General features: G+C 45.8%; 2 long non-coding RNA genes across 5 annotated transcripts in view; one reads left to right on the top strand and one right to left on the bottom strand.

The window, feature by feature from the left end:
• LOC121095091 overlaps window positions 1-20,516 on the bottom strand; it is a 189,480-nt gene that overhangs the window by 120,888 nt on the left and 48,076 nt on the right. For all 4 annotated transcript variants that reach the window (XR_005830007.1, XR_005830008.1, XR_005830009.1 and 1 more), the window contains exon 2: window positions 16,010-16,096. This is a non-coding gene — a long non-coding RNA (uncharacterized LOC121095091). The remainder of the gene's footprint in view (window positions 1-16,009; window positions 16,097-20,516) is intronic.
• LOC121095093 lies at window positions 1,862-19,089 on the top strand. The gene is made up of 3 exons (XR_005830011.1): window positions 1,862-1,953; window positions 2,069-2,174; window positions 18,796-19,089. It is a non-coding gene; the product is annotated as an uncharacterized LOC121095093 (long non-coding RNA).

The raw sequence follows: 20,516 nt of genomic DNA, 5'->3' as shown, positions 1-20,516 counted from the left end.
CGGCTAGCTGCTGCTCTCTTGGCTCCTGGAAGCGTTGCAAAGAAAAGGTCAAATCCCCCTCTATAAGAAATTTACAGCCTGTTTCTGTTATATTATTTCCTCTTTATAGCCTTATTAAAGCACCAAACAGCTGAAGGCTCTGCCAGGAAGACTCAGAAGGAATGAATGAAATGGCTTTGCGTGAAGAAAGCAAGGCTCAGTCAGTCTTGTTCTCTGAAGAGTAAGGCTAACCAAGTTCTGATTTACATCTGCCTGTTCAGGTGAAATCCCCCATCCACCTGGATCCCGAAAGCACCCGCTGCCTCGGGGCTGGATGCAGCCCTTAACCTCGGACCATTATACACACACACACACACATATGTAATATACCTCCCACCCAGTGAACATGCTCAGACTGGAGCCGTGATGCTTTGCCCCATGTCCCTTACTGATGAGATGCAGCGTGCCGCACCCCCCCACCCACCCCCACCCCAGCAGCTCTTGTCAGAGAGCAGGAGAAATGGGGGGGAAAAGCACTAAAACAGACAATAAAGAGAACACTTCAGAAACCTATCCATCGGGGATCTTTTAAAAGCATTGATTTCTGGGCTTCAAGAGACGAAAGGGAAGAGAATGATCTTTCAAGAGAAAAATAACAGCCCCCAAACCACAGACTTCAAGCTTCCTAAATTTCTTTTTGCCTTCAGGAGCAGCAGCCTGGGCTCGCTGTGGTTTAACGCCTGTACTGCTGGATCCAACCCCAACACATGCTTCACCAGGACACTGCTCCAGTACCAAAACACCACCTTTCTGCCACCAATTTTCGGGGGTCAAAAGGCCCAACACTGCTCTCACATCGCTTCCAAGCCCTGGGGAATTCAACTGGCTTCAGTCAAGCACCCAGTGATAGAACCAGCCTCACGTGGAAGCAAAACCCAGGCTTTCCATTTACTTTTTCTTTAATTTTTTAAAGGTTCTGGACTGAAAGTGGTAGGAGAAGAGTATCGGAAGACCTCTGTGTGTCTTCTTTATTTAAGGGGTAACAGGGAGAAGCACCTTGCTGCTCCAAGGGTGTGCAGCCAGTGAACTCAGCAGTGCATTATATAGCGCTGCCCAGCAAATGACAGGCAGCAGGGCAACAGGGGGACCCCGCTCGTCAAAGTACCCTGGTGATGACACAAACCACACCAACGTAGCTTGAGCGTGCTTGCTGTCAGTCCAGCATCGCAAAAGGCATCCTTGTGCCAGCCTGCCTCTCTGTAACCTGTGCAATGAGTTCATCTCGCCCTCCGACTCTCCCCCACCAAAAGGCTGAGAATGTTTTTCTCGTCTCTCTTCTTCCCTTTAGGTACTTGCTCAGCCAACATCCCACAACACCACTGACCCTCAGAGTGCCTGTTCTTCCTTCAGGCTAGCCCTGTTCACACTCCTTTGCTCCTCCTTCAGTCCAGCAAGAAAAATACTGCTAAAATACATCATATCAGGTCCTATATAGGACAAAAAAAAAATTATTTCTGTGGTTACCACTCTGGAATACTCACGTAGCTCTGCCATGACCTTACGTGCCTTTGGTTAAAGGGATGTTCCATTATTAATCCATCTTAGAGCTGGATTAACTTTTAAAGATACAAAAATGTCCACAAGCCAAGTAAGGTGATATATTTTTGGCTGGTTGGAACTGGCAGGCTGCCGGGCAGGGTTAGCAAGCATCTAGAGCTTAGGAGAGGTGCTTTTAGATATAAATCCCGATGAAAAAAAATCCAACCAAACAACCCTAAAATAAATTATGTAAGCAAGTAACAGCCAGCAGGTCACACAGGACAGCTAACGTCCTCCAGATATATTTGTACTCTATGAGAAATTCCCACTACAGTGTGAATCTGCCCAGCCTGGAGAGCGGAATCACATTCCGACCTGGTGACTTTGATTTTGAAAGAGGAGGGATGAGGGAAAGACAGAGAGGGAGAAAAAAAGGTAATGCAAAAAAAGGAAAACAAAAACATGCTGAATAGGAAAACATTTAAGGGCTGATCCAAAGCCTACTAAAATTGATGTCAATGGGAGGTTTTTGTTTTCCTCCTTTCAATAGACATTGGATTGTGTCCCTAGAGAACAGTTTCCAAATGTGGCTCTAATGAAGCATCTAGAATCTGCATTCGGAGGCCGAAAAAGCACAGTGATTGCAGCCCCCCCAGGTAGGGACTCTGCCTTGTTTGCTGTTTTACTGAAGCTAGCACGGGGTGGGCACTCCTGGAAGCGAGACCTGACTAGCAGGAATGTAATCGGGTAGAGAGCAGAATGGTGGTTGCGATTAGTGAAACGTGGATTTTCACATGCATCTGCACAAAGAGAGCTGAACTACCATCCTAAGACACCCCATCACATTTGCAATAAGATATTCAGATCTGTAAACACAGCCAGAATATTAACTTAAGCGTCAACAGAAAGATTTTAACATATTCTTTAAAACAAACTCTTAAATACTCATAATGTATGCCTCTTGTGAAACTCTGTGCCTGTCTATACCCACGGATTGCTGCCGGCTGCGAAACACATATCCATTGTGTTTGCTTTCATCACTGCCTAAGAAGGGATTTATGAGCACGATACCTACTTTTGACAAGGATACTAGTGAGGAGCTGAGCAGAAAGGTAGAGAGAAGATGTTAGAACACAATCTCTTCAGATGTCCAATAAAACAGACACTGTTGAGCTGCAACTGTTTTGCTCATTGCAATAAAGTTCCTTGTTCAGCATTAAAAGGAAGTAATTCTTACTAGTTTACACCTATTACTGTGTATCAAAAACGTACCAGCAAACAGAGTCAGATAACGAGAAAAATTACCTTTGAATAAGTATCACATAAAAAGAAATAGTTAAGATCTGCCATGAATTATTCAAGCAGTTCCAAATATAAATTGCCACAAATAGCAAGATCAGATGCTGCATTTCTGTATGTTGCATATGTCCTGCAACAACCCAAACAGCACTTTTCACTTGGGAAGCTGTGTATGAAGAATTGCATTGCCTTGAGGAAATCCGATGGGAGGCAACGGTACACGGGGCAGGATATGCTCTTCTTCGCCTTACAGATCACATATCTCTGTTTTAAAGCCATTTTGTGCAACTAGAATCTTTCAGCACGTAATGCCTCTGTTGAAAGCCTACTACTACACCCAGAGGGTTTCACAGAAAATACTGCAGCCCAGGGGATGTCTGGGTCCTGCCACTAGAAATTAGGGCTGCAGAGCTGCAAGGGAATCTGTGCTCTCGTATAATTAAGAGCGATTCTTCACTAAAATTGCAATTTTGTTACTGCAATACTGACAGTTATTTAGATGCGCTTGGGAAAAAAAAAAAACAACAAACACAAACCCCAACAAAAACTAGCTAGTGGCTAAACCTGTATAAATCTATTTATACCAATAGGGCTGCACCACGCAGGTCTAACAGCAGAATTTGGTATGGAGACGGTGGCACTTGGGCTCGACTATGCTTTCTAGCTCATAGCATGCAAAGGACGGTGGTAATCCACACTTTTACTGGCCTGAAACCGCAGGGAACAGAGTTCCTCTCCTCTAACTTTGGTCACCGTGTAACTCCACTGATGCCTGATCAAATTAAACGGATCGAATGCAGAAGCACAGCCTCGTGCGACCTGTGTGAGCCTGGCTGAGCAGCACAGCCGCTCCCCGGCACAGCACCTCTCCGCATCCCAGGCATTCTGCATCTTTCATGCTCTTCCTTCCTCACCCTTCTCCTCATCCTCTCCTTTTCTTTATAAATTTGGGTCACCTTGCTTACATAGGCACGGCTTTGCCCAATGAAGACTGCTTTTGTGCCGTTCCCCAGAGCACGAACAAAGCAGGGAATGATGCTACAGGGAGAAAGACAGCTATGCTTGCACAGGAATTAAATTCTCTACTTCTGGGGAATACATAGATGGGTATTTGTAATATTTCTTTTCATAATATTCCAGATGAAAGTTCAGAATATTACAAACATGCAATCTGCAGAAATGCATTGTTTTCCTTAGATGCATGGGGAAGTCAGAAGCCTTTGCTTTCTGAGTCTTTATTTTTATTTTCTTACTATCTCTTTCTTTAAAAAAAAACCCACCCTTTTCTGCTGCTTTGAAAGCAACATACATTTGTATGTGGCCACCGCTTGAGCGTGTCTCTCTGCCTTGCCTGAGGAGCATGTGCCTAGCTCGAGTCCCCACGGTGAGTGGCAGAATCTGCCATATGGAGGTCACCTTGTCCAGGTCCATAAATAGCTCTTTTTCCTAAGCAGGGAAGGGAAGGAGCTACTGAGAGTAATGAAAGAGGAGGCTAGCTCGCATCCGTGGCACTGATTGGTGCCAGGGTTACAACACGCAGAGACTTGTCATGCCAGCAGCAGCGATACCGTCAATCTGCAGGCACAGAAGTCACCTAGTTCCACCGTGAAAACATGTGCCAGCCAGTTTTTCATTTCAGTTTTCACACAGGGGTTTGGATGCCTTTCAGCAGTCGAGAGCAGATACTTCAGGAAAGGTGTCCTTGGGGAGACAACAGCAGCCCCCAGGCAAAGGGCTTTTGCTGCTTAAGGACACACACTCGGGTCTGCCAGGTTGGTCCCACGCGGTGGGTCGGGGCAGGAGAGGGATTTTGATGAAGTGAAGAAGCAGCATCGAGGCAGCATGGTCCAAGCCCCCCACTGCTGCCGAGAGCTGTGTAACGGCACAGGCACGACATGGCTCAGGCACAATGACGTAGCTGCCGTCAGTCAGGCCCCCAGCTTGTGGCAAGGACTTCTCTTCCATGCACTTACCACTGGAGGTGGAAAGATCAAGATCTGCAGCGTGTGCAAGGAACCTTTTTGCTTTATTCAGCTTTCAAGATACCAACAACTATGAAAACGCTGCAACAGAACCATCCGATAGCCAAGAAGGAGCTCAGCTAGCAGCGAACTAATTGATACCTTCATTTAAAATAGACTGGAATATGTCAGCTAGTGTGTCCTGTCAGACTGAGTTTCACAGACCAGAAAGTGTACTGTTGTGTTTCCACTACAACATCCTGTGGAACAACGTGAAATTAATGAAAATATTGCAAAAATAATGTTCCCATGTAAATCACAGAAAATTTAAAGGAGGATGGAATGGGAGGAGGAGAGAAAACAGTGTTCTTTGATTGCAATTCAAAATTATTTTGGAGTGCAAACACCTAAAGTCTGAATTAACACCGGCCCTCTTTTTGCCCCAAAATGTTTAGCAGATAAGTCAGATCAGGATATAAGGTTAAAGGAGGAGGCACAAGGTTTTGACGTACTCACTTTGCAACTTTCTAGAGAGTTACACCCGGTAGCAGCAAGGTGGTATTCCAGCTATTAACATCCCCTCGTGTGGGTGATGCCAGCGTTCTCCTCTCTGTCCTGCTAAAAACGATCCCCTCCCATTTGTCGATATAGGAAGGGAAGAGCACTTATCCCTCCATGACATCTCTTTGCATCCCACAGGCTGCAAATCCCTGGTTTGATCTTGTTCAGTGTGGAACATCTGACATGCCTGTGATGGGGAGGCTTTAACTGCTCTTATTCCTTCTTATGATACCCATGACTATAGGATTGGATAAAAGGCATGAACAGATGGATGGATCACGTATATACACTGTAAAGCCTTTATCCTTCACTAGGTGTTGGTTTAAGCAATGCACAGTATTTTTAAATAGCCTCTTCTCTTTTTCCTTTCCCCTTCACAAGTTTTCCTCTAATGTTCCTCCCCTCGGCAGTCTCTTCCCCCCTTCTCCCATACAAACACTTTGAGCTAGAGTCTTGATGCATAAAAAAAAACACCCACCATGAAGCAGCCCTAAGCCAGTGTTTCCTTTGTCCTTGCTCTTTAAAAGCTGTAGTTGCTGCTCAGATGAGGTAAGGGCCCCATAACACAAGAAGTATGTTTTTCAGAACTTAATGTCCTCTGCCACAGATGTCGTCTCTGCCAGAGGCTTATTAACACCTCAGAAGAGCAAAGCCCTGCCCACAAAGGGAAGGGAATCTAAAGAAGATACACAAACAAAGGAGGTGAATGTTAAAAGCAGCTAATGAGGGGGAAAAAAACCCTGCACCTTCCCATCACGGCACTTCAGAATAAGTAGCATTGCCAAGCACTAAAAACCTGGGGATTAAAGAGACAATTTAGGAAGACTTGATGTGGGGAATGGAATTCTCCTGGAAGACATTAAAAGAACACAGAAGATCACTGCACATATTTGGGGAAAAGAAGAAAAACCAGGGGGAAAAAATCTATGGACAACTTTGCAAGGACTAACAGAAAAGCTATTTGGAAATAATCAGGTGCATTTATTTCCTATAAAGCAAATTTAAATTTAAAAGGAAATCTAAACAGGGGGACATGCACAAAGCAGTTTCATTATCAAAAAAGATATACGTTCAAAGGGATGTACTGAAAAAGAAAACTTGTTTACAAACCTTTTTATTTAAAGCCAATCCTCTTAGAAACACCAAGAAGTGCTCAAATAAAATATCCACTTCACTGGCTTGTCTTTCTTGCTTTGGAGGGGCTACGTGTTGCTTTTGAAATCGTTCTATTTCCCTGCCCGTTGCTACACTTGGTCCTCTCCATCAGCAGGGTTTGGTTTCCAGCATACAGAGGCTGCCTGGCCAAGGTTGTCCTCCCATGCAGGCTGGCTCGGGGAAGGCATGGGATGGGTGTGCCTGGGCATCCTGTGGGGCTCCCCACCACCTTGGGCACTGGAATGGGGCTTTACTTCCCCTTCCCTCCAGGGCAGCCAAAAAAAGCGATGCAGGTGCCCCTTCACTCCTTTGGAGATTTGGGGAACAGATCTGGGGACAGATTGCAAAGACTAGGGTTTTATTGCTAGAGCAAGATCCTTGCTCAGAGACATGTGTCACCGGCAGGAACATGGCAGAGGTCTGGGACCAGACTGTAGAGTAGGGCTCCTGGTATGAAAAATGGATGGGTAAGAAGCAAAGATGGAGCCACAAAGATCACCAGAAATAAACAATAAGTCAGGATGTTCAGAAGGGTGCTCTGACTGAGATCAGCCACAGCAAGGACAACAAAATCAGCCCCTGAGATTGCTGCTATTTAAAGAAATGTTTCATATGGAAATGAACAGCCCATAGAGGGCTGAGCTGGGTGCGTAACATGCATAATGCTAAAACTGCCTGGCATTTATCCCCAACACAGCACACAGAGGCTGTGAGGAACACAAAATATATCACAGGGGTTAAGAAAACTCAAGGGGCTGAAAGTATTCAAAGAGCACTTAACCCAGGTTAGACACTCCCCCCAGTGCTGCAAGAACCGGGTGGCAACTAAAGTCTTTCCAGTTAGTTAAATTGCATTCACCCACTCAAGGGGAAGCAAAACTTCAGTGTAGGTCTTGCACTTCCTGCCCTTTGCATGAAAAAGTCAACTGATAAACAGAAATGATCCTGAACCTCCTGAACTGAGGCTGTGGTGGGCATTGAACAACCCATCCCTTGGAAAGAGCTGCCCCATTGAGATGTCCTGGTCAAACACTGGGGCTGTACGCCTCCGCATCGATAAGGACCCATGGAGGAGACAGAGCTGTTATCCCTGTGGTAACTGACGACTTCATCAGTCACACGAGGGATCACAATCCTTGGTACTTTGAGGCTCTCCAGTACAGCCACGCTAACGGGTCATGTCCATGGCGGGGAGGAGAGGAGGTACGTGGAGCCCCAGCTTCACCCCCAGGTCAAGCGTCTTGTCTTGGGCACCAGATGCACTGCAAGGAAGATTATAATTTTTCAAACTGTCCACCCCTCTCACGTGATCCAAGCCCAGTTTTGCCAGCCATCCTTGCTTGTGCAGGGCTGAGCCAGAGCAAAAGATAAGATCAGGATCGTTCAGAGGGCAGGAGGATGCAGCTTGCTTCAGATGGTGCAGGCTTGGATTGCAGTCAAAGAACTGAATCTTCTGCAGAGATTAACAAGCTCCACAGGTGCAGGGGAAGAACAGGCTCTTCGAACACAGGAGGAGAAAAACACACAGTATGGAATAGTGCCCACTGCCCGACTAGCTACTGAAACTGTTAAACAACTGCCAGTGGGTTTTCTGGAAGGAGGTCAGGAGAAGCAAAGGTGTGGAAAGAGAGAAAGCAGCAGCTGCCGATGTCCCACAGGAGGGAAACGCCGGCCAGCACTAGGAGATACAACCTGATCCTTTGTGCTTTTTGCAAGTTGCCTTGTTGGAATCAAAGACCGTAGAAAACCAGTTTGCAAAATAATGCTGGTGACAGAGCAGCACCACCCCGTGTCAGGGCTGTTTCACAGAGTGGGGCTAATTCACCTTTTGTCTGCCTAATAGTACTGCAGAAACGGAATCTTTCCGATCAGAGGGGTTGAGTTATTTCATGCTACAGACCCTTTGCAGGCAGCCTGACAACAGCACAGGCTCTGCAAAGTGTTACCGAGTCACAATGAGCCTCAGACAGCACTTCCCAAAGCCTTTCTACCCCACAGAGAATGAGGACTGTGGTGGGAAAATACCAGCTTCTTGGGGAAGGGGCGTAAATAGCTTTAAGTGGGTATGGCAGCAAAAGCAATGCGATAATAAGAAGGAAGAGCTGCTGAGATTATCAGTTCCTGGCATTATATTCCCAAAACACCCCTTAAGCCTCGCAGCTTCCATATGGCTCATCAGACACATACAATAACATGATCGCTGAGAACATTCAGTCCTATAGAAAGGAAACAAGAAACACAGACACGTCCTTGCTGCACACAAAGGCGGTGCTGGGACCAGAAACAAAAGGGACGGGAGCAAATTCTCTGTTCAAGTCAGCCTCCTCCAGGCTTCCTGTTCACAAGTTCACTGTGAACATCAAACCTTTGGAGAAATGGTTCACATGTTGCTTCCACACGGGCACAGACTTCAGCAGGCCACCAGACCCTCCGGTGAGGCGTGTCTACACAGACGCCCCATTTGCGAGCACAGTGGAGACCCCATGCAGAGCCAAGCACCCTGGCTGCGTGTTGCAGGCCAGTAGGCACCACCCGGCACTTCCACCGAGCTGCAGCTCCATGCCAACCTCCTGGAAGTCCTGCCTATGAGCAAACTGGAGAGCAACTCTGCTAGAGAGAGCAAAGCTGTGCTAAAGGGACCGAAGGTAGCGGTGGCTCTGTGCAAAGGTGGCTGTTGTCATGTTCACCTCAATGACAGCTGAACAGAGCCTCGTCAACATCCTTGTTCCCCTGTGCTACCGGCAGAACAAGGTTTTAAGAGAGTAGAAGGTATTCTGAGCCCTGCATGAAAAAAGCAGCTGTTCGCTGGAGTCTTCCTAGAAGATATCCTCGTGTGACAACTCTGGCCCCTCACTGAGCTGCTGGACAGAGTCATGGGCTCCACTGGCTGCAGCATTTTATTTTCGGTCTGAGGAAGGATCAGGCCTGTAGCCAGCTCCAGAAAACCTTCTCAGTCATGGCTTGTAACCATGAAAACTCCTTCCCCAACCCACTGAGGCTTAAATAGATGCAGTTTCAATGATTCTTTTCCAAGACTGATACACCAGCATCCATATTACTTGTTTCTCAGTCTTCTAGTCTCCAGTTTTGAGAAACTATTTCAGTTCTACAAACGTGGCCTGCTGTCTTTTTCCTTCCATGAGGCTTTAGAAAGAAAAAAGGATGAATCACCCCTTTTTTTTATTGCTCTTCCAAGTGGGGGCTCCTTCACACACTTACTTGTAGCATCCATTGCACCATTACTTCTTTGGCACCTGCACTTTCTTTGATGCTTTCTCTTTCCTCACCAAGGGGCTTGTTTATTTTGATTTTTTATAAGCAAAGCCTAATTCTTGGTTTTCTTGTTAAAATCCCTCAGCCGAGCTCCTTGAGGAGCAAAGCAGGCATACAGAAAGTTAATGAGAAATTCTCCCTCTACCCCTGAGGATTAAAGAGGGGATAATTTAGGTAATAACTGGAACCAGCTCTGACCCTTTTAAGACTCTCCAGCATCACTGCAGGAGGAGGAGGCTCCAACTGTCCTACATTTTCCTTGTGGATGCTACCACTGCTAACAGTGCATGGCTTTTCTTCCACAGCTCTCCTGCCAGGTCTGAGCAGAGCCAGGTGGTGCAGAAGCTGCAGCGTTGAGCACACAGCCCCGTGCCGGTGCCCGGGCAGCGCTGGGACCACCTGCGTGCCTATGGGCTCCTAGTAATAAGTGTTGATTTCCATCACTTCCCTACCTTGGACACCCAGAAAGCTGATGACTAGTTATGGCACCTTCTGCTGGATGCGATCATCTTGTAATATCCTAATTAGCTGGATCAGCTTTCCTCCTCATCATGAGCAGCGACTGAATGTCTTCTCCCTCTGCCCAGGACGGGCTCCCCCCCCACCCCGGCTCTGCTCCGCCACGCTTCACCCTGGGAAACGTTTTGTGATACTTTGGATCCCTTGTAAACCGTATTCTTCGATTTGGGCAGTCTTTCAACTCCATGAAAGTTACACGTTGTTTTCATTTCTTCTCAAGTACCTCAGGTCAAAGAAAGACCTGTGTCAGTGGCTTTAAAAGCCTAATAAAGTCTTTCATCCATAGACCTGCTTGCTGGCGCAAAGTCAGGGAAAACAAACTAAGTCATCGAGTGTTGTTCAAACTGTCAGATCCTTTTCAACATGCTCTTCCTGCCAGCCTGTTCATGTGTTTGGGGGCTGGGATGGGGAGAAAGGGAAGGGGGGGGGGAGAAATAAAAAAAATCCTGATGGCAGAAAGCCCATAGAACAACTGGCACCTTTCCAAAGCAGCTCCCCCCGGCCCCCAGCCCGCCTTCGTGGGCACAGGCGTCTGCCAATCTGTTCTGCGCACACACGCACACACACGCTGCACAACACAAGCAACAAAATGACTTTCCAACAACTTTGCTCACAAGTGCCACTCTACTCCCTGCTTGGCACCTTGTGCTTTCTCCTCACCCCCGCCTCCCCAGGCTTTGCCTCCCAACAAGCTGGACAGGTTCCAGTGTTTAAAAGCCCATTTAACCACTCCCTTTTGTTTAGAAATGCTAAGCCTTGATCTGATTTTATCAACCCTGCCGTGCCAAGGGGAGGATGATGCTGAGGGTTTCTGAGGATCCTGCAATGAGCCGAAAAGCTCCAGGAGCCCTTCGAGCTTCAAGAAGGGCTTTGCCCACTTTGCAGCAGCCCTCGCGCTATCGAGAAGCCCCAGAAGGAGAGTGTGTACCATTCACAGGACCACACAGGATGGCTTCTACTTTTGCTTTTGTGCAAGTTTCTCCCTTCATTATTGGCATGTTTAGGAGCTGAAATTCAGTGCCATGCTTGGCTGGCACCGTCTTTTGGTGGTTAAATAGTTCTTTACATTCTTTGCCTTGTTCAGTGCTGCTGTGCCCAGGAAAAGCAGAATGGCAGGGGAGTGAGGCAAAGAGACAAGAACAGGACCTCTGCTCTGATTGACAATTGTAATCTTCCTGGGTATTGTTAGGAGACATTTTTCTGCACTTGATAAACCCAGCATGATTACATGAAACATATCCTTTAAAAATATATTTCTCTTTTCCATAAAGCAGGTAAAGCTGACTGCATTTAGAGCTAATTTCAATTCCTTTGTACAGTGCAGCATTTGGATGCCCTCTTAAGGATGCTAGGTTTGAAAGTTTGCCTTATCAACATCCTTTTCTCATAACCCCAGAGAAGCTCTTAACATTAGTGATAGAAAGGAGAGGGTAGATAATAAGTCAGACAAAGCGATAAAGCTCTGGAAGTAACAGGAGACCCTTCCCAAAATTATACCTCCTTTCCCACATGATTATTTCTTTAAAGGCAGATTGGAGAGCAGGAATGCACACACTCAGCCAGTTACTGCATGTGGAAAGATGTCACCAAACATTGGCCACCAAGATCAGCAGCCATGGGAAAAGACATTTTGGTCCAGTTCTTCATATCCATCATCCCACTGGTTCTGTGCTGCTGGTGGTCATGGTGCTGCTGAACAAGGGCAAGGATTTAAACATCCATATAGCTGCTATAAATTTGAATAAATAAGAATAGTTTCTCATCTATGGCAATTTACACCAATCTAGGCTCTACCTTCATGTATCCGGCAATCTGGAGGAAAGAGTCTGCCCTCCTGCTCGGCAATTACTGACACATTTTTAACTTTCCTGCACCAGCTCTGTCCTCCTCTGCTTTTCATTTCTTACCAAAGAGAAAACATAAAGGGAGTAACGATGAACAGGCAGCTGTGGTCAACAGAAGAAGTAGCATGATCGAAGAGATCCTATCTAGAAAGTTCACACAGAAACAGACTGACTGGCATCGAGAAGAGCAGGGCCTGGAACAACGTCACTGAAAAACAAATTACACACAGACACTATCCAAGTGACTTTCTTCAGTCCAAGCCAGTCAGATATTTTTGATATCCTGCAGCTTCAAAGAGAGGAACAGGCAGTTGAGTGCTAGTGCTGAAGATCACGTTAGCCCTACCAGATTATTCAGGTCATGCTAAACAGCAAATTCAGTGGATTAAAAGAGTCCTCATTCCTGCTGTGCAGTTTTAACAGTCTGCAAGTTAGACGGAGGGGGCTGAGGATGCTATGTACGTTGCATGTCTTGTGTAGCACTTTATAGTCAGACAAGCTCAGCAAGGGGCATCTGCCTTCCTAAAAATTACCATTGACCCATTCCTGTTTAGGAACATTGAGAAACCAATGGACTCATGAAACCAGCAGCCATGTGAAAATCTCTTTGCCAAGCCATGCAGAACTCACTTTTGTGTCTGCAGTGTATTGGCATTGTATTACCATGACAAAACCAAATTACCACCATTGAGGATAGCCTTTGCTAATACAACAGTCCTTCTATAGTAATATACTCGTGTGCACAAATGATAGCACAATGGAGTCGATGTGTAACCCCTATAGGATCTCTGTGGTAGTGGTGAACAGTTTTTCAGCTTCTTTCTTGTCTTATCCAAGTAATTCTCTGTGCAGGCATTAGCATAAAGTCCAGTGGTACAAGCTGGCCTAACATCGGTGCGATGGCGTTGTTTCACTTTAACGTGCTATTCCGGCAATTGCTACAGAGCAAATGTCCCGGGGGGGTTCTGCTGTGCCAAGCATTATCCCTGCTCTCACTACGGGTCAGTGAAATCAGAGGTGTTCCCGTACAACAACCAAATTCAATGTGGTACCAATGCGACTAACACTGAAACCACCCACAATAATTAAGGCTGTATTTCAGATGTCAATTAAAAAAAGGGTTTTGTAACTAATACAAATGAAGACGTTGTATTGCCTGGGAAAGGAGGTCCTAGGACAAGCAGAAAGTGAAGCATCCCGCTTTCTGGCCCAGCTCCTACCACGCACTGGCCAGCCCCCCTACACTGATGCCAGCCCCGCACACAACCGAGCCAAAGCTCCCCAGAAACGTCGTGCTGGTGGGCATTGCTCGTTTAGATGACAGATCCTTCGGTGGGTAAGCAAGCAAATAAATCAACTAGTTGTGTTTCTGCTTGATTTTTCAAAACACCTACTGCTGAGGTAGAGAACTGAGGTGGGGTTTCTGATGTCTAACAGAGGGATAAACCGTGCAGTTCCCATCCCTTCAAGGGGAGCAGTGATGGGGGCTCTCCCCTCTCCCCCACTGCCCATGCACGAAAACTTGTAGGGATTAAATATCATTGAGACTTCTACCTCTGTCAAAACTGGCAGAAATTAGCTGACAGGCTTAAAAAATATTATGGAAACTGATAGACAGAGACACCTACACACTGCTTTGGATGGCACAGAACTGCTTTCCCAAGAAAAACTAGGCTAAAAATGAAAATGGTCAGTCCCTGAGCAGGTCAAGACGTGGATATCAGCTTGCTGGTAGCAGGCTGGCAGATTCCTTGTGGAGCCAGACAGCTCTCCCGAGATTCAATGAGCGATGTGAGAGAGAAGAGTTTGGTTTAGAGTAAAATGCTAAGCTGTGCATGAGAGTTTAGGAGGACGATTCTTCCTAAGACTGGCCTCAATCAGCAGTTCCAGAGTAGCTTCGACCTCACAATCAGCATGTTACAGACTGAAGTCCCACACATGAACCCAAAGGTCCAAATGAGAAGCTGAAGCAGTTACTTTTCTACCCAAAATTATCTTATTGTTATGTAAAACCAGGATACAACAAAACTTTTAAAAGACACCCTAAGGCAGTCATCAACAAATGTTACTTTTCACTTTTATAATGACTGTGCAGTGTGCTGCTGTAACAATTCGACAGGGTTTTTTTTCCACAAAAGTTTGCAGACATCCCTGGATATTTTTTCAGCTAAGAAGAATCACCAGGAGCTCCCACAAAGGACTTCTCGAGGGTAGGAGGTAGCAAAGCTGAACATTCATCACCAGCAGATCAGGGAGCAGATGGAAAAACCACAGAAAGAAGATGCACCGAGTTTGCTGTTTCTTTAAGTCGCTGATGGATTCACACATGATGCAACTAGACACAACACAGCACTTGCATCTTCCTGCATCAGTGATTCTGCAGACATAGATCTTCCCACCCTTCTCTTCCCCCTTCCAAGACCCAGACACATTTTTTGTCTGCAACTGGATACAATCACTTTTTGCATACAAGCCCAGCAAAACAAAACATCCCATTTTCAGTTCACAGAGCTGCCATGGCAGAAATAAATATTACTTTGTTTGTTGGGGGTTTCTTTCTGGTTGCTGCTGCTGTTTTGTTTTCCAAAATCATTGTTCTGCAGAACAATTTAACAAAACATATTCTTCCTGATTCAAGACTTCGCAGCTAGCTGCACAGTAGCTGGGTTCTCATTGAAAAAGCCAACCCTTCCAAGCCCAAACCCCAAAGTTTGCTGAAATCTCAACCTCTAGAGAACTTCCTAAATCAGTAAATCTAAGACAAGCACTGGGCCTCCTTCCAGTTTCAGCATGAAACCACCGAACACAAGATCTCTGCAGCACCGCCGTGGTTTGCAAGCAGAAGATAACACCCTTGGTTTTGCCTCGCTGCTTGGAGCACGGCATGGCTGGGGAAGGCGGCTGGGCACAGACAACTCCATCCTTCCTCCCCTCCAAGCTCTGTTTGCAGTTGGTGTCAGCACTGTCTGGGGTAGCAGCTGCCCATCTGGCTGCTGCCCCAGGAGTTTCGGAGCAAACACGCAGTGGTGCAGCAGCCTTGCACGGGCCACCATGAGCACGCTGTGCCCTCACAAGCACATTGCTCAGCCTTGCCAAGTAAGTCAGGGGATGAGCCCTCGTCGAAGAGAAACCTGCCCAGGTTTTGGCTTTATGATCCCAACACAGACTCGCCAAGCTCAAGCATCTGTAAAGGAGCCTGAACTCTGTTTGCAGGGGGCAGCTGCAGGAATTAGCATCTGTTTTCTCCTTCTCCCTCCCTTTCCTCCCTTCTCACTTTAAATTGCCTGATCTGGCGGTAATTTTCCTCTCCCTGGTGCTTCCCTCCCCATCCTTTCCTTCTCTCTTCCCACCCTGTCAGCCAATGACAAAAATAGAGATGAGGAAAGACACAATTGCATAAAAGAAGGGATTTTTCCATCTTTAATCGCAGAGGGGGATTGGTTTACACACCGCCTCACTGCAAAAGCGGCGCAGGTTAGGCAGGTAAGATTTGAAGGGAGGCTGTGTGATGCATCGAGCCGAGCCTGCCCCTTGACCTCCAGCTCCCTGCCTGCTCTGCCTTCAGCTTTATTGAAGGCACCGGGCGTGAAATGGTACCAGCGATGATGCTTCACACTTTTCTAAGCAGCCTTTGTGCGGAAGGAGTAGTCGTATCAGATCTGCACCCCGTGTGATGTGCTTACCTTGAAGAGGCATACCTGGGCAGGGATATCTCCCTGCTTTTGCATCACTAATGAGAAAAATGCATGTTTCTGTGCAGACACCAGTTCTGTGGCTCAGCAGATACAACACTGTCATACTCCAAGGTTAGAATCCATTTAAAGAAACCTGAGTTACGGACAACTTAAAGGAAAAAAAAATAAATTAATTGATGCTTACCTTGGATTTTGGCTGGTTGGGCTGGGGGGGGGGGGGGGGGGGGCTTCTTTTTCTGCAACAGGGACTGCTTCACTGGGCTTTTTGTGGCTGGAGAAAAAAAAAAATAGAAATTGTAGGAACAAACCAAAAGAAGAAATTATGTCAGCATACCTTCTAAAAAGCTCTATATGTTTTACAGTTTATTTTGATTTTCACACAGTATCACAACTGATCAGATTAAAAAAATAAGTATTCATTGTAACATATCCTCATTTTTGTTGGACAACATCAGTACTCTCATCTCTATTCACGTGAAGCGTTCCTCTCCTTCCAGCCCCTTCCTTCCTCACCACTCACCACATTTAAAGCTGAGGCTGGTCCCAGGACTGCTCTGGGACATTTCATATTCACCTGGGTAGTTTATCACCAAACTCAGTATATTTTTCTACTCCCCAACTGGACAATTAAACCATCACCAAGTTAACAAAAGATGAGTTTCCAGGTACCACCGGCACAACTTCCAGGGCAATCACGCACACAGCCCGGGGCAATCTCCCCCAGCCCCACGGCACACGACTGCTTCTGAACCGAGTGAAGGGGCAGAGGTGGGTTCTCTGAGCAACACGTGCCGCTTGCCCCTGTGAGTGGGTGCTCACCGCCTTTTATTTCTCCTCTGTGCTGATTTCCAAGCTGAACAGCCCCTGTCCTTCACCTCCCCACACCCTACAGTCATTTGTACCAGGACAAACCCTGTCCCAACCAAAGGAAAGCTGAGACACCAAGCCCGTGGCAGTACCAGCCTAAGGGACAGCCTCACTGTGCTCAGCATTTGTTTGTACATTGCCCGTATAAAATTAATTGATGATGTCTTTTCAATGGACCACATACAGCTCTCAAAGTTTAACCAGATGGAAGCAGAGAGACTCCATTCAGAGATTTGAATCAACAAAATATGATTACAAAAATAAAAGTATTCCCATTATGATTTTTTTTAAATGAATACTACCCAGTAGGGCTACATAAACGATTTTCTCTAGAGTACTTTGGTCTCGACTTCTTAAACATATCTGAGAGCTTTCCCAAAACATTTATGGAAAGATGGATTTATCAAGATTAAAAATCTCCCCTGGAGATTCACTGTAAATAATTTTTTTAACCTACTTTCTTCCTCACTCCCCTCCCCAGGAGCTTTTTGTCTCACATCAGTGCTCTGCCACTCTTGGATTCTATGAGTCCTTCTGCCTCGATGCTTCTTGGGATGAAATGATCTTCACCAGCAGCTCTCTGATAGGCCACTTGAAATCAGCTCTTTCTCGATTCATGCATTTCACAATTCCTCTCTCTCCTCTTCGCTCTTGCAGCTATAATTACTGGTGAATTTAATTTTATTAAAAAAAAACAAACAAACACCACCACTGCACCAAAAAAACCAAACAAAACACCAAAACCAAACCACAAACAAAAAAAACCCCAAAAAACTAAAAGGCACCCTAAAACCTTCTCCCCCCACACTCTCCATCTCTTCCTGCCAGGAGTGACACCAGTGGTCTGTGCTGCGGGTGGCAGTGGGACTGCCCAAGCCAGATGGGAGCTGCTCAAGACCTTGGAGATCAAGCCACACGCCTTCAATTTTGGCATTTGGTCGTGGGTGGCAGATTTCTTCTTTTCACACTTAAAAATGTTGAAAAACCACAGTACTTCTGTTTGAGGGGGAATCAGAGGCTGATTAACCTTATCTTCTTATGCACAGATGCAGATGTTGAGAAACAGTTTCCAACCCACGTTGGCCAGGACCTGTCTTTGGACCATTAGCCAACGCACAACGTGCCATCCCAAGCCCTGCACCCTCCGTACGGTGCACAGACCTCGAAAGGGGGTTCGGTGCCATTCAGTACATGGGAAGCAGAGGAAAACAAAGTTTGCTCCTTCCTATCTTGCCCTAAAACTGCCCTGGAAACCAGTCCTGCATATCCCTAAATTTATCATCATTGCAAAACATTCCCCCGATGGGCCAGAAATATCAGCCCCCTCTCCTCTGCCACGCTCCCCCGAGGGCACGATGCTGAATCAGGGGGACCTTTCCCATTACCGATGGCAGGAGTGAGGACAACACTCCCCTCTTTTGAAATAAGGAGGATCCTTCTTCATGTGCCTTTATTAAACCATGTGCCTGCACCATGAGCTCAAAATGACACTTTTGAATAATTTAAGATAACGATAATAGAAACATTAAAAAAACCTCTCGTAGAGACCAAACCCAATTCCTCTCGCAGGTTCTGAATTAGTTTTTCGCTTGTAGCCACTTCTGCTCTATATTAAGAGCTGTAAAAAAAAAAAAAAAAAAAAGAAAAAGAAAAGCACGATAGAAGGGAATATTAGGAAATTACTAATGCTTTTTCAAAAGCACCTATTGCTTAATCTTCTGCAGTACTATTTCTGGATTCCTGTGCAGCTTTCATCCTTATACCGAGCGTTTTACAACACTCGCACACTAACAGCCCGATTCCAAAGACGACGGGTTGGGTTTGCGCATTTTCCCCTGCAGCTATTTTGTGCCATCGGAGGTGATGCTTCACTGGGTCAGGACTTTGTTTTGGTTTTTGTTTTTGTTTAAAGGATGAGCTTTATTTACAAGACAACATTAACCATTTCAATTTCCCAGCTCCAAAATTCCTTGCAGGCATTCTGAATATATTAGGGTGGTTTTTTTTTTTTTTTTTTTTTCTTTTAAATTCTATTTCTAAAGCTAGGAATGCTGGGTTGGACACAGCTGGGGACTTGATTGTTTTTTCACATTCTCCTTTCAGGAAGGTAGAAACACAAGCTACTCCTAAAACACCAGGATCAGGACATCATCTTTTCCCCAGCAACATCTGGAATATTAACAGACTGGAGCAGGATTGGAGTTGCATTGGCTGAACCAATCTCCGGCAGGAGCCTCCCCCCACTCGCAAGAAGGGAAAAGCAGCCGTGAACGTGAGGAGCAGCAGACTCACCGCTGCGTGACTCCAGTTTCATGCCTGCACTTCTCCATTGATTTATGGGGCAGCTCATTTCCAGACCCACCTCCTTCAGGAGGAGGAACTTCAACTCGATGTGAATAATAGGGTCCTATATCTCTTAAAGCAGTCGCTGCTGCCTTCCAGTGTTTGGGGGGGGGGGGGGGGGGGGGGGGGAGGAGGGGGGGAATTATGGCAAAGAATTATTTCTCCTCCCTTTGGATGGGTCTGGAAATGAACTGTGCAGCCAGGGAGCTGGTACATTTTACATTAAAAAAAAAAGAGAAAAAAAAGGATGTAAAGACCATAACCCAAAACACAGCTCGAGATGATGAGGAGGAGATCCTGCAACCCATTCCCTTCATTAAAGTCGCACAATAGAAGACACGCACGCCTTCCGCCCATTCAATCTCTCCTTTACATCTATATATCTATATACACATGCCCCACAAAGGCATATTTTCTACGTTAAGCCTATGGATTACTGGCTCAGGCCCTTACAAAAAAAAAAATTAAAAAAAATGTTGCCAAGGCAACTAGCCAGGGGTTGCTATGGCATCTTGGAGCCGAGCAGCTGGGCCAATCCCCGCTCCCTTCGAGCTGGGAAGGCGCAAAGCCTCTAAATTTAATGTCAGTGCGGAGAGGAAGGGAAGCTGTTGAGGCATGCATGATGCTGAGCGTGCGCTTGCTAAATGCGGACAACATGGCCCCCATGATTAGGACCAGCACACTAATGAATATTCATTGGGCTGATTAAAGCAAAGTCAATTAACTACTTGACTGCTTGATTTTTTGCTGGATTTTAGTCATCTCTTTTAACCATTTTGCCACTGGGGATGCTCTTGTTCTCCCCTTCATCTCTCTCTTTCCTCCTCTACATTTCCTTACCCTGGCAATTAGGGTTTAGGTATTTTTTTTTTTCTGTCTTTATGCTTTTTGCTGACAATAGCCCGTCCTACTCAGATTTTACGGCTCACTTTATTTCACCAGTAAATCATGCTCTTCTAGGGTCACTGTCTTCCACTACAGTTGTAGGTAAGCCAGAAGGTCAGAGATTTCCATCAAGTTTTTAAATCTCGCGTGCGATTTAATTCCGAATCCACGGCTAAGCAATAATGCTGATTTTCTACTTCACAGTGGGATTCTCCCCCATCCCTGCAGCCCTTTGTTTTATAACACAGGGAGTTCCTGTGAGCCAGGTCAAGGGCTGTGGAATATTTTTTTTATACTGATTTGTTAGATCAGGATTCCTTCAGATAGAGGACTCAGACCGAATGTTCTAGGAAACCTAAAGGGATCCTAAAATAAAACAACAATTCATTAAAAATGGTTTTCAATTTAGGGAGATGTCTTTCTCCCAGTGCAGTAGTGATGTAATAAGATTGCGAAGAGGACTGCATATTTTATAAAGATCATTTTTCAGAATGTCCCTGCAAACTAAAACATGTGATTAAATTAAAAATAAATGAAAAATTGTTGGCCAAAAAAAAATTTTAAATCCCACATTTGTGAATTTAGCCCTTACAACC

This window comes from Falco naumanni, chromosome 10 (genome assembly GCF_017639655.2).
Source record: "Falco naumanni isolate bFalNau1 chromosome 10, bFalNau1.pat, whole genome shotgun sequence".
NCBI lineage: Eukaryota > Metazoa > Chordata > Aves > Falconiformes > Falconidae > Falco > Falco naumanni.
This window is presented reverse-complemented; position numbering and strand designations above follow the sequence as displayed.